This window comes from Gopherus evgoodei, chromosome 9 (genome assembly GCF_007399415.2).
Source record: "Gopherus evgoodei ecotype Sinaloan lineage chromosome 9, rGopEvg1_v1.p, whole genome shotgun sequence".
In the NCBI taxonomy this organism is placed as follows: Eukaryota; Metazoa; Chordata; order Testudines; family Testudinidae; genus Gopherus; species Gopherus evgoodei.
The window spans coordinates 50,749,920-50,764,815 of NC_044330.1; the positions used below are offsets into that span (position 1 = coordinate 50,749,920).

Here is a 14,896-nt window from a genome sequence, read left to right on the forward strand (position 1 = left end):
TTCTAGTGGTGGGTCAGGATACCGTCTCGTCTCTCAGAATTCCCCCTCCCCACCTGTTTATAGTGGGTAGGGAAATTCTGTCCCCAAGTGGTCTTCCTGTTTCTGAGCCTGCTAGGCCCTCACTGCTTCACTGGGGCTTCTGGCCTCATCGGTGGACATCCAGTGAGAGGAAAAGAGGGTGTGGGGGGGCTCTGGGCCCCAACCCAGGGACCCTACAAGTAACAGCCTCACACTGCCAGTTCCCAAGAAAGCTGCTAGCTTCCCTGGGTTATTTCCCCATGCCCCTTGGCTTATTGTCCCCACTTCGTTTGGACAGGGTTCTGCCCAACCCTCCTGCTGCGGGAGTGGGAGCCCCGGGTCTCTGGCGGGGTCCTTTTCTTCAGGTCTTTGGAAGGGTCCTTAGCTCCAGTTTAGGCTAGAGTTTCTCCCCAGTCTCTCTACCTGTGGGGTTCTCCCCTAGTCCTTGTCAGCTTCCGCACCACTCAGCTGTCCAGAACCTCACCTTCACTGTCACAATGCCTGTTTCCCCTGTTGACTGGCTGGGGAGAAGACTTTTAACCCATTCTGGCAGGTTCTTAATTGGCTCCACGGTTCCTAATTAATCTAGAGTAACCCCTGCTCAATTACTGGGGAAAAGGGACCTGCTTATCCTAAGGCTAATACCTTCCTTCCTGCACTCTCCTGTAGCAGTGTGGCCTGACCCTGGCACAGTCCTCTATATGTTTCTTCCAGGTGTTGAGTTGGGGGAGTGAGGCCAAGTCATGATATCACTGACCCTCTTTTATAGTGTCTTCCAGCTTGCTGGAAAGATCTGTGCTTGTGATATGGGGGTATAGCCCCATTGGTCAGGCATTCTCCACTGTCTATATGCTGTCTCTACGATGGTCATTGGGAGAGTGGATTCCCTTCAAAGGGCCATCAGCCTACCTGGCTACTCCATTGTTGTACCTGAAAGACTGCATGTGGATGTTCCTAACCTCATAACATATTTCAGTAACACACATATAGCAAAACTTCATAACCTCGCTTACAATGCTAACACATATACTCCAACAGGATATTAATGTTCAACAGATCAAGACTTTTTAAATGATACCTCACAAGGCATACTTTGTATGAAACATTTCATAATTATATGACAGTGGTAAATATGGGGGTTCCAGGTTGGTACTTTGAGATCCAGAGTGTCACGGCATTATTTTGGTCTGTGAGATCAGATCTCTGAGCATTGAAGGATTACTATCAAGTTAAATCATAATATAGATTTTTTTTTTATAATGTCCTTGCCTGTGTTGAAATAATAAGTGTAGAATTAAAATAGGTTTGATGTTTTTCTAAAAACCATGCTGTAGAAATTAGTGTGGTGAAGTTCTTTGGCTTGTGCTATGTGGGAGGTCAGTCTAGATGATCACAATGGTTTCTTCTGGTGTTAGAAATGATGAATCTATAGAAGTTTAAAATTGCATTCTAGAATTTTTCCATGTGTATGTATCGACTTCAGCTGGATAGGATACAGGGGCTAAGAAAAATTAGCTTTTGTTTGTCCTTTTCTCCATCTGTGTTTTAATAGAGAACTCCTTTCACTCCTTCAAAAAAAAATCTTGGTTATATTAATAGAATCATAGAAGATTAGGGTTGGAAGAGACCTCAGCGGGTCATCTAGTCCAACACCAACTAAATGATTCCAGCCAGGGCTTTGTCAAGCTGGGCCTTAAAAACCTCTAAGGATGGAGATTCCACCACCTCCCTAGGTAACCCATGCCAGTGCTTCACCACCCTCCTAGTGAAATAGTGTTTCCTAATATCCAACCTAGCCCTCCCTCACTGCAACTTGAGACCATTGTTCCTTGTTCTGTCATCTGTCACCACTGAGAACAGCTGAGCTGCATGCTCTTTAGAGCTCCCTTTCAGGTAGTTGAAGGCTGCTATCAAATCCACCCAGCCTCCCTTTCTTTTGTAGACTGAACAAGCCCAGTTCCCTGGCCTCTCCTCATAAGTCATGTGCCCCAATCCCCTAATCGTTGCCCTCCGCTGGACTCTCTTCAATTTGTCCACATCATAGGATATCAGGGTTGGAAGGGACCTCAGGAGGTCATCTAGTCCAACCCCCTGCTCAAAGCAGGACCAATCCCCAGACAGATTTTTGCCCTAGATCCCTAAATGGCACCCTCAAGGATTGAACTCACAACTCTGGGTTTAGCAGGCCAATGCTCAAACCACTGAGGTATCCATCCCCCCAAAAAAGGTGGCAGGGCCCACATGCTGTGATATCGCTGTCGAAGTGATGCCTTGACTCGGATACGAACCGAGGTTGCTGCATCCTTTCTGTAGTGGGGACCCCAAATCTGGACGCATACTCCAGATGTGGCCTCACCAGTGCCGAATAGAGGGGAATAATCACTTTCCTCGATCTGCCGGCAGTGCTCCTACTAATGCAGCCCAATATGCCGTTAGCCTTCTTGGCAACAAGGGAACCCTGCTGACTCATATCCAGCTTCTCATCCACTGTAATCCCCAGAAAATTTCTGCAGAACTGCTGCTTAGCCAGTTGGTCCCCAGCCTGTAGCAGTGCGTGGGATTCTTCTGTCCAAAGTGGAGGGCTCTGCATTTGTCCTTGTTGAACCTCATTAGATTTCTTTTGGCCCAATCCTCCAATTTGTCTAGGTCACTCTGGACCCTATTCTTACCCTCCAGTATATCTACCACTCCCCTCAGTTTAGTGTCATCTGCAAACTTCCGGAGGATGCAATCCATCCCATCATCCAGATTATTAATAAAGATGTTGAACAAAACCAGCCGCAGGATTGTCCCCTGGGGCACTCAGCTTGATCCTGCTGCCAACTACACATTGAGCTGTTGATCACTACCCATTGAGACCGACAATCTAGCCAGCTTTTGTCATTCATCCAATCCATATCTTTTAAACTTGCTGACAAGAATACTGTGGGAGACCATATCAAAAGCTTTGCTAAAGTCAAGATATATCACGTCCACTGCTTTCCCCATATCCACAGAGCCAGTTATCTCATCATAGAAGGGAATCAGGTTAGTCAGGCATGACTTGCCTTTGGTGAATCCATGTTGACTGTTCCTGATCACTTTCCTCTCCTCCAAGTGCTTCAAATGGTTTCCTCGAGGACCTGCTCTATGATTTTTCCAGGGACTGAGGTGAGGCTGACTGATCTGTAGTTCCCTGGATTCTTTTTCGCCTTTTTAAAGATGGCACTATATTTGCAATCGTCTGGGACCTCCCTCGTTCGCCACGAGTTTTCAGAGATAATGGCCAATGGCTCTGCAGTCTCATCAGCTAATTCCCTCAGCACCCTTGGATGCATTACATCTGGACCCATGGACTTGTGCATGTCCAGCTTTTCTAAATAGTCCTTAACCTGTTCTTTCAGCACTGAGGGCTGCTCACCCCCTCCCCATACTGTTGCCCAGGACAGCAGTGTGGGAGCCGACCTTATCTGTGAAGACCGAGGCAAAAAAAGCATTGAATATTTCAGCTTTTTCTACATTAGCTGTCACTAAGTTGTATTACTTCATGAAATAAAACAGTAAAACGTACGTTAGCAGAACTTACAGCGTAGTGCATGATTGTTTTTTCGAGTTGTCCCTGTAGGTTCACCACTTCAGGTGCACCTGCATCTTTGATTGGAGATTTCTGGTATCAGTGTCTATTTGACCCACACATGTACCCCACTCATCCTCATGCCCTGCGGCAAGAATATGGGGGGCTGCTCAGGCATTTTTGTGTGGATATTCTTCACATCACCCCTCAACGTAAAATAGCGTTGCCTGTTATTGAAGCACTTTTGTCTCTAGCCCATTATTTGTGGCAGACCCCTGACGCTCTTGTACCTACTTGTAAATGGACAGACAAAATATACATATCAGCCAAAAGGCTGAAATATTTCTTACCCCACATCCAGCTCTGTTGTAGTGCTTGCAGTCAACAAGAGAAGCAGCAAGACATACTCAAGATCCACACTTTCGGATGGGGAGGCAAAACACTTAGACCTCCCTGCAGGAAGAGCTATTACTCTGCTGCTCTTCAGTTTCAAGTAATAAATTTATCAGACTCTGATGACAAAACTAATGATTTCAGTAACTGCAAAATTTACTCATTTTATTGATGATTTTCCACAATACCAAGCCCTCTTTTCTGAAGGCTAACTAATCACCAGAGCTTCCTTACAGGCTGTTCTCAATGAGGCTGTGGCTGTGCAACGAGCATCTTGCCACCAGTCTTTTGGCCTCGCGAGAGAAGTACAAATAGAAGCCCTCCCCTTTGAAAGGCTGCAGCTGTTCAGTGGTGACAGTGACAGCTCACTGTGCGCCCTCAAGGGCAACCTTAGGTTGCTCAGGATTTATGGACCTGGAACAAAGAAGTTTCTTAGTAAATCCCAGACAGCACAAAGATCCTGGCCATTCCAGTACCATCTGGATCACACCTATTCCAGCCTTGCAGAACCTCCCAGAAAGAGATCCAGGTCTCAAAAGAGAGATCATGCCCAACAGAGACCCCTACCTGGCCTCCAAACAACCATTTTGACAGTCTATTTGGCCTCACAAAATTCCCTCTCATGAGTCTGCTGCATGTACTCCTCCTTTACCCTTCCTTCTGGGATCGCCTATCTTGATTTCTATCTGTTTGTTAGCTTATTGCCACAAACAAGTAGATTTTAGAGGTGGTCACTACTCTCTGCTCTGTATACTTTCAATCTATCGCTCGTTGTCCTTCCCTCTTCAGGGATCCCTCTCACAGGGATTTTTTTAAAGTAAATGGTTCAATCCTTTCTGCATCTGCGGATGACAGAGCCAGTTCCCTCAGAATTTGAAGAAAGAGGGTTTTATTTCATATTATTTTTTGGTTCCCAAAAAAAACAGTGGTTGGCAACTGATTCTGGATCTCAGGAACCTGAACACCATGCACAGTATTTTATGATCGTGACACTGGCTGCCATAATCCGATCCCTAAATGGGGGAATTGGTTACTGAGCCCAACCTCTAAGATGTGTATTTTCATGTCACCATACTTCCCTCCTACAAACAATTTCTGTGCTTTGTCGTCTGCTCAGAACACAGACAATACTGCATCCTCCCCTTTGGACTTTCCACGGCCCTATGAGTTTTTACAAGGGTCCTCTCAGTAGTTGGAGCTTACCTGCATCGAAACAGTATTGCAGTCTTCCTGACTGAATGATTAGCTTCTCAAGGGACGTTCTGTAACAGGGGTTCTGTCGGCAACCATCCAGGCCCTAACCTTGTTCCAATCTTTGGGCCTTCATATGAACCTGAAAAAGTCCACTTGAACACCCATTTAGAGGATAGATTTCATTGGAACTATGCTGGACTCCTGGACTGCCAGAACCTGCCTACCAGAGGACAGGTTTTCTGCCATATCTAGTCTATCACCATCCTACAGCTGAGTCCCCTGACATCAGGAATAACTTGCTTCTAAATTGTAGGTCATTTGTCAGCTTTGACATTTTGTGATACAACACGTGAGAGTACATCTCCAATGTCTTCCGGCTTGGCTCAAAATCCTATATACACTGAACAAACACAGCCTGGCCTAATGAGTTTTCGTACGTCCATGGGTGCTTGAGTACCTCACGTGGTGGGAAGACCCTTGAAGATCTGTATGGGAGCACCATTCTCATGCCTGCCAACAGTATGAATCATTACAATGGATGCCTCCCTCTTAGGCCGGGGAATTACAAAGTTCCACAGCACATGGCAAATGGTCTCCACAAGAAACGGTGCTTCACATCAACGGTGCTTCACATCAACATTTTAGATCTAAGAGCAGTTTGTTTGCATGTCAGTCCTTTTTCATGTGAGAATTAATGATAGAAGGGTGGTAAAGTACTGTATAAATCAATAAAGGGAAGCAGGATCTTAGTCCTTATTCACAGAATTGCTAAAACTATAGAATTGGTGTGTGGCGCGCCACATAGATTTCTATGATTTACCTATCAGGCCTCCAGAGCATGACAATAGATGCCCCGAGCAGAAACTTCCATCAGGATTATGAGTGGGAGCTCAATTACCTGATCTTCCACAGGATCCTGAAAGCCTGGGGCCTCCCCTTAACAGACCTCCCTGCAACCCCGACCAATAACAAATGTTCTACTTAAAAGGGGATGTGGCCACAACTTTTTATGAAAGGGACAAAAAGTCCTGTGGCACCTTATAGACCAGGGTTCGGCAACCTTTCAGAAGTGGTGTGCTGAGTCTTCATTTATTCACGCTAATTTAAGGTTTCGCGTGCCAGTCATACATTTTAACATTTTTAGAAGGTCTCTTTCTATAAGTCAATAATATATAACTAAACTGTTGTATGTAAAGTAAATAAGGTTTTAAAAAATGTTTAAGAAGCTTCATTTAAAATTAAATTAAAATGCAGAGGCCCTGGACTGGTGGCCAGGACCAGAGCAGTGAGAGTGCCACTGAAAATCAGCTCGGATGCCATAGGTTGCCTACCCCGTTATAGACTAACAGACGTATTGGAGCATAAGCTTTTGTGGATGAATACTCACTTTGTCAGATGCATTCACCCACGAAAGCTTATGCTCCAATATGCCTGTTAGTCTATAAGGTGCCAAAGGACTCTTTATCGCTTTTTACAGATTCAGACTAACACGGCTACCCCTGATACTTAACTTTTTATGAGATACCCTTCTAGTTTCCTGGCCCTATATTCTCTTCTGTGCCTACCCACCAACTCTTGTAATCCTCAGGACATTAATCAGACAGAAGCAGGAGGAAGCAAGGGTCATCTTAATAGCCCCATCTCGGCACAGACAAATGTGGTACTTAGATTTATCCCACCTTTCTGTTTTGATACCTTGACACCTCCTGCTCAGATCAGACCCCCGACACGCAACTCGAGCACCATGAGCCACCTCAACCTTATGTCTCTGGACCTCATAGTAACCTGGCTCCTCAATTCTCTAATTTAGAATTACACTGCTCTGTTGAGATCCAGTCTATACTTTTGAATAGTTGGAAGCCTTTCACATGTAAGACTTACCTGCGGAAGTGGAAACATTTCCTTTTCTGGTGTTCTCGTCACTCCATATTCACTTCTGAAAATCCTCTCTCAAGGATCCTTTATTACCTGCCGGAATTAAAAATATAAGGTCTATCTATGAGCTCTTTCAGGGTGCACCTGGCAGCTATCATGGCTTTCCATTTGCCTGTCAAGGGTTTCTCAATTTTTGCTCACCCTAGCATGACCAGATTCTTTAAGGGTCTATCTAACTTGTTTCCTCATGTCTGGAACCCCACACCCCAATGGGATCTTGACTTTGTCTTGAATGCCTTTAGAAATATTCCTTTCAAACCTATGGTCCCCTGCTCATTCCTTCATTCCTCCCTCAAGATCTCATTCCTAATAGCCATCACCTTGGTCAGCAGGGTAGGAAAAATTGGACTGGTCATGGCTGACCCACCTTACACTACCTTCTGCAGTGACAAGGTCACATTACATACCCATCTTCTCCTCCTGCCAAAGGTCTCTGTAGACTGTCATGTCAATCAAAATATCCACCTGTTGTAATAAGCCATAAATCCAGTGTCTGTATTAGGACCATGATTTTTAGTGTCTAGCAATTTAAGCTCCCAGGCTCATCTGTTGAAAGGGTTGTGTATGAACTCACCCCAGGGATCTTCTACAGGCTTTCCAAGATACACAAACAGGGGAATCTAGGCAGACCCATCATATTTGGCCACAGCACTCTTACTGAACCACTCGCCACTTCCTCCAGGACACAACTGACTTCCTCCACAAACTCCACAATATTAACAACCTCCTTCTGAACATCTTCTCCATCATGGATTTCACTACCCTGTATACCACAATGACTGCATAGCTGCCTGCCTCAAATATATTTACAAGACAGTGGACAACCCTCAGATATCCACCCCAAACACATAGCCAAACTCATCCACTTCATCCTCACCCCTAACAATTTTACCTCCAATGACAAACACTTTGTCCAAACCATGGGACCAGCCATGGTTACTAAGTTTGCTTACCAATATGCCAACTTCTTCTTAGGCCACCTTGAAGAAGAATAATTTCTGGACAGATGCACTACAAAATAAATGAAATGCCTGAGAGATATCAATGATATTTTCATCCTCTGGATATATGGCTTAAACTCCCTCATAGATTTCTACCACAACTTCAACAACCACCACCTGTCCATTAAACTCTTTCTGGAACACTCCCGCACGAGCATCAACTTCCTGGACACCAAAAGCAGCTTCAACAATGTAACCCTACAGACAATCATATACAAGAAACCCATGGACCTCCACCTCTACCTTCAAGATTTTAGTAACCACCCAAAACACACCATGAAATCTGTTATCTACATCCAGGCACTCGGATATGACAGAATGTGCTTTGAGGAAAAGTTCAGGATATACACCATAACACATTTAAAACCGCCTTCACCAAACAAGGACACTCCACCAGAGGAGGAGATCACATCATAGAACAGACAACCGAAATACCTCAGAAGAACCTCCTTCAATACAGAAATAAAACCCATGCTGACTGCACGCCCCTAGTTGTCACTTACCAGCCCACGCGGTTCCCGTACAGGGTATCCTCAAACAACTACAACCCAAACTCAGCGGGGACCCCATCGTGAAATAAATCTTTCCTGAACACCTCTTGTTCTGACCTTCAAACAACCCCTCTCCCGCAGCCTCTCTAAACTCATCATCAGAAATAAGCTCCCCACAGACCAGGATGCACCACCTCAGAGTGGCACCAGACCCTGCCAGAACAGATGCAAAATCTGCAGACCTATCTTCAGTGATAGAATAATCAACACCTCCCACAACACAACTTTTAAGAGCTGTGGATTCTACACAGGCTTATTACATATGGTATACCTCATCCAGTGCACTAAATACACCAATAACTGTGTGGTAAAAGCAGACAATCTCGTGAATGAACTCTCATAGGCAAATGATAAAAGATAAAAACAGCATCACCTACCTATGCATGAACACGTTTCACAAAGTGATCACTCCTATATCTGACCTATCATTCCTCATCCTCAAAGGAAACCTGCATAACACTTTGAAAAGATGAGCCTCGGAGTCTAAATTCATTACTTTGCTAGACACCAAAAATCATGGACTGAACCAGACAAACTGTATTTATGGCTTACTACAACAATCTGTAAACCACTAACCCCCACCTCCCTTTTTTTGTCTTATGACTGCAGAGCTGTTAATGGGCCACTCTACTTTGTATAGTTCCTTACAATGTGTGCGAACTATTTATGTTAAACAGTCTGTTCCACTTTGTATTTTGCTGTGATGTGGGAGTTCCTTTCTTAGGGTATGGCTACATTTGGAATTTCAAAGCGCTGCCCCGGCAGCGCTTCGAAGTGTGAGTGTAGTCAGAGTGGCAGCGCTGGGAGAGAGCTCTCCCAGCGCTGCATGTAAACCACATCCCTTACGGGTGTAGCGTGCAGCGCTGGGAGCCGCGCTCCCAGTGCTGCTGCCCTGATTACACTGACGCTTTACAGCGCTGTATCTTGCAGCGCTCAGGGGGGTGTTTTTTCACACCCCAGTTGCAGCGCTGTAAAGTGTGAGTGTAGCCAAGGCCCCAGACCTGAAGAAGAGCTCTGTGTGAGCTTGAAAGCTTGTCTCTGTCACTAACAAGTTGGTCCACCCACCCAGTCTCTCAAGACAAAAAAATAAATAAAAAAAAAAAGTTAAGCTAGAGTTAAGATTGAGAGTATGTATTTGAGATCTGGCAGTAAAATTATTAAGCAATGGTGTAATTATTCCCAAAGTAAGTATTACAAACCCAGGAATTTAGAGTTTAACCTTAACTTAAAAATCCAAACACACTGAGGTGTGCAAACACACAGATAAGGCACTCAAACGCTGCTAACTGTGCCTTGTAGTGACCACGTGCATATATATATATGTCTATAAGGCATTTGTTAGAGTATATTAATAATCTGAAAGGTCTGAAAGTGCTCTTTTGAGAACCTCCTTCCAAAACCTGTTGACTCTTCCCAAGACTCTGTTCTCAATTTACGTTGGTATAAATAAAGTATAACTCCATTGGCTTCTGCATGAAGTTCTCTGCAGTAGTGAAGTGAAGATGAGAATATGTTTCTGCATTCTTGTACACTGGAACAAATTAAAGGGTTAGGTGCCCCACAGGCACTCGTGGAGGCAGCTCATTGGTTAGAAGTTTTGGGATCTCACTGCTCCCCTTATATAAACTGTGAGGTATGTCACAAGCCCAGTGTGCTGTCTCTGAAGGAACAGGCTGTGCTCTCAGCCTGTTTGAGCAATCCTGACAGCTAGTCTTTTCCAGTGTACTCTCTCCTCTCACACTCCTCACCTAGTAGACTCTGAACCCAAATTCGTTAGCTGAGATGACTCATAGCAGGAAATGCAGCTAGTTCTTTGTAATAGTGCCTACTCCCCTTACTGCAAGGAATTGGGCTTCCCCTTGCCTTGGACAAGCATTAGACCATAGGTCTATACTGACTCCTCGTAAGGGGTGACAGTGTGCACTGCTGTAGGCTGGAGATGAGGCCTGGGCTGCCCTCTGTCTGAAGCATAATCCCTGCAGGGTTAAGGAAATCTGAACACTGGTCTGTGGGGTTGGGTTTAGGGATGTTCTCTGCATTTGTGAGTCTTCTGAGGGAAGCCCATTACTAGTGGCTAAAATACTCGCTATTTAGCCTCCCAGCCTCCACAGTCTGATGCAGCACAGTGAAGGACTTGTGAGGAGGAAGCCAAGCCTGGTCAGTGTGTGATCTCGTAAGGCTCAAGTCCTCATCTGTAGACAGAGGTGAAAGTAAGCAGGTACGGGTCGGTAGGGAGGACCAGTAAGAAAAGGAGACTAGTTAAGGTGGGGAGAAGCCTGCTCCCTGTATAAGAATAGTTTAAACTCAGCTGTTCCCTGAGTGGTTCAGGCCTCAGGGTTAGGAGTGGTTTCTGGCATCCTTGTTAATTTCACTCACGGTTGCTGGGGGGAATGGGGAGGGTGTGTTTGACCATGGCAGGGGCAGTCCTTGTCTGCCCCCAAGGAATAAGGGGATCTCTCTCCAATACTAATATACACAATAAATACAAGCATTTGGCTGCACAGCTTAAATCTGGAGCTAATAAAAGCAGGTGGAAGGGGAAAACTCGCAGTCACATTGGTTTCTCGTCTCCTCCCTCTCCTTCCTCCAGCTAGGCTGCAGACAAGGCTCTGCATTCCTCCCCCAGCAGGGGTTCTCCTCTAGGCTCTAGCTTGCAGTAGGGACACTGGCTGAGATGCCTGCTGCTGCTGCCTGCATAAGAACAGTTTAAACTCAGCTGTTCCCTGCGCATTTCAGCCCCCAGGGTTAGAAGCTGTTTCTGGCATCCTTGCTAATTTCACTCCCAGTTGTTGTTGTTGGGTGGGGGGGAATGTGTATGTGACTATGGCAGGCCCTGGGATGAGGGGATCCTCCTATACACAAAAAACACAATCAAAATCAGGAACCATTTCCAAGTTCAAATCTATCCCATTCCCTCCCCAGCAGAGGATCATAGTTATGATGTCCAAACTGCTTGCAGATCCTCTTTGAAATGGTACTGAATTGAGCAGGGAACAGTTGAGTTTAAACTGTTCTTATGCAGGAGGCAGGCTTCTCCCTCCCTCAGCCAGTCTCCCTGCTCCCTGCTGCAAGCTAGAGGGAAGCCCCCGCAGCTGCTGCTCAGTGCCAGGCAGGGAGAAAGCACGGAGCTTAGTGTCTGCAGCCTGGCTGGAGGAGGAGGAGGGAAGACACGGAGAAAAATGTGACAGTGAGTTTTCACTTTTTTAGGCTTATTCCAATAGTAAAGTTTTATTACAGACAGTACTAGTAGTAGTAATAGTAGCTTTATTTTCTCTATCTATGTTATGCAATGGGAGGGATCCATGAAGTACGCAGGAGAGGTGAGTTGCTTGCGACTGGACCATATGGGTAAGAAATGTAAATTACTTTCACCCCTGCCCAACCCCCAGGGCTACCAGCCGCCTCTGCAGCTGGTAGCTCTGGGGGTGATTTAAAGGGCCTAGCCCCTAGCTTCAGCTGAATCCCCGAGCCCTTTAAATCCTGATTTAAAAGCCCTGGGGTTTAAAGGCCCCACCTCTTCCAAATACAGGCCATGCCTCTTCCAGTTGAGGCCCCTCCCCCTCCACAGGACTCTGGAGTACCAGAAAGTCCTTTAAGTTACTTTCACCCCTGCCTGTAGATATCATTCCTCACATTTCTTTTCCCCTCTTCCTGCCTCAGGTCCCCACACCAGGAAAAAGAGATTAAGCTAAAAGTTAGAATCCTCGAAGAAGGGTCTTTGTTGTATTGAAGGAGAGGAAAAGCATTGTCCTTTCTAGACTCCTCACAACAATTTAAATCTGATTCATGATGCACATGTTACTGAATAGAGCACACCATCTTAATCCAAGAGATCTAGGAAAAGGACTACAGTAGAATCTCAAAGATACAAACATCAGAGTTATGGACTGACCAGTCAAGCAGACACCAAGTGAAACTGGAAATAATCAATCAGGCAGCAGCAGAGACACCTGCCCCTCCCCTGCAAAAAAAGACAAAAAAAGACAAATATTGTACTGTGCCTGTATTGCGTCTTAGAGATCGGCACATTTGGGCTGCCTGTCCCCACCCCTGTACACGGGGCAGCCACTTACAGCGAAACGCTTCTGCTGCTGGCCCAAGGCAGCTGGAGCCAACAGAGCAGGAGGAGCATTGGGGTCTGCACCATTTTCTTCACCCCTCCCCTGGCTGGGAGGGGCATGTGCTGTTTTTAACACCTCCCCCCCCTAAGGAGGACATGCTATTTATACACACACACAGCCCGCAAGGAGGGGGACAAGCTTGCAAACTCATACCAGTACTGAGTAGGGAACTCAGCTACCACTGAAACCTGGCCTGGAGAGTCAGTTGCTGGATCTGGAGCCCAAATTGCACTTTGTTCAGAGTTAGGAATATTTGAGAGTTACAGACAAATTCCATTCCCAATGTGTCTGTAACTCTGAGGTTCTAGTGTTTGTATGCTCCACAGACCTCAGAGAACCATTTCTCCGTGTCCTAGTCCATTCTTCCGACTCAAGACACTTCAGGTTTGTAGTGGGGGAGACTTAAATTCAGTAAGTGAACCTCCTCCTTCAATCCCATGAGATGTCTCCAAAATATTAGCAGGTGCTGATTTTCCTTCTGCTGAGGAGAGAGTATCCACATATTTCTCCAGGCAGTGGGTCTCTTAATTTGATTGCAGTGCTGATAAAAGGGAGTCCAGGTCTCTCTCTCTCTCTCTCTGGTCTATCAGCATAGATGTATGATCATCTGGGAAAAGAGCTGCTTATCTCCATCACAACAATCCATCTCGACAAAGTTATCCTGCTCATGGACTACAGAGAAACAAAGCCTTGGCTTAGACCCAATACTTCATCCAGCAAGTCCTTCTTTTCTGAGGCTTGATAGTATCATGCTGAGATGCAATCCAGTGGCCTTTCCTCTCAGATATTTTCTTTTATAGTTCTCTTCCTAGTATCTCTGCTCAATTAGATCCCGGGGTTCTCCTCCTAGTATCTCTGCTCAATTAGATCACTCCCACCACTGCAAATTTGTCTCTAAAATGGTGGAATGATTCTAGAAACCTGGCCTAGGGGAAACCTCAACTCAAGATCCCAATCTATCTGGATCACAGCAGACACCTGACCAGCTAGGGGGACATGCATGGATTTTTTTTTTTGCTATTAAGGAAAGCAATCACCTATGGCATGCAAAGGAACATCATTCTGCTGGAACAGCCTTTTTATATATCATCATGGTAGCATATACACCTTGTACCTGAGAATGGAAACTCTTCAATCTACCATCTTCTAGAGAATCAAAGCATTATAGTTTGTGTACTGTATTCAGGGGAAACTCAACATTCAAGCTGAGTTTTCACACATTGGGTACTGGGAAGCATTTTAACAGCACTGAATGGAACTCTGCAGAAGTGCTTTTTGCACCAAAATGCAACTAGAAGTAGCATATTTTATGGTCCAAACATTAGGAGAAAAACTTAAGGAAAATAGAAGTCTTCTCACCTGGTTGGATCTTCAGGTATGCACTTCTCTTTCCCCTTTCAACTCAGGTGGCCAGTAAAATGGGAAAAGACAAGGTCAGCATGTCCCTTATAGTCTGTATTTACAGCATATTTCTCCAATCTGAAGAAGTCAGCCTGTCTTCCCCCGCAGTTACTCCTGAAAGATTTCTTGAAGAAGGGTCCAGTTGGTTCCCAAAGCCCTGGCAAGTTCAGACTTACTGCCTGGATTGTGACAAGATGTGCCTATGGAACTGGAGTCTCTGTGAAGAACTCGTGGAAGACCTACTTCAGTCTCGAAAGCCATTCAGGAAAACCACTGCCTTGTTAATATTATACAATAGTAAGAACAAAGGCCTTGGTCCCTGTAAGATAGCTTTCACCTGGTGAATGTGGGTAGCAGTTAAGTCACTTAAGGAGAATGGTAAATCTTATCACCTTTCAGTTTAAGAGCTTTGTACAAAATCTATTTCCATTGTATGAGAAGAGAAATAAAGCATTTTTTGAGAGAGTCTGCAACAGAACAACGTTTGTTTTGTTTTTAAGGACTGTTTTTAAAACATTGATGCCTTTGATGCTAAATTTTTGTAGTCTTCTGTCCTCCGTTCATATATAGGTTCCCTAGCTCTCTTGCCTTTTTTCTAGGTTTTGGACTTGCTAATTCCCAGCAGTCTGTTTCAGATGGATTGTCTATGAATGAGACTAAGGCAATTTTGTTCTCACTTGTTAACAGGGTGTGAGCGTGTATACATGCCCGCATGCATGTTCTCTGGAG

At 45.2% G+C, this 14,896-nt stretch overlaps 1 protein-coding gene and 1 long non-coding RNA gene across 7 annotated transcripts in view; one reads left to right on the forward strand and one right to left on the reverse strand.

Moving 5' to 3' along the window:
- LOC115657842 overlaps positions 1-12,797 on the reverse strand; it is a 59,554-nt gene extending 46,757 nt beyond the window's left edge. Inside the window, exons 1-3 of the long non-coding RNA XR_004002070.1 lie at positions 12,719-12,797; positions 12,538-12,606; positions 7,040-7,126 (exon numbers count right to left, since the gene is read on the reverse strand). This is a non-coding gene — a long non-coding RNA (uncharacterized LOC115657842). The remainder of the gene's footprint in view (positions 1-7,039; positions 7,127-12,537; positions 12,607-12,718) is intronic.
- ARMC8 (armadillo repeat containing 8) overlaps positions 1-14,896 on the forward strand; it is a 199,406-nt gene that overhangs the window by 50,610 nt on the left and 133,900 nt on the right. The gene's annotated exons all lie outside the window — the stretch shown is intronic.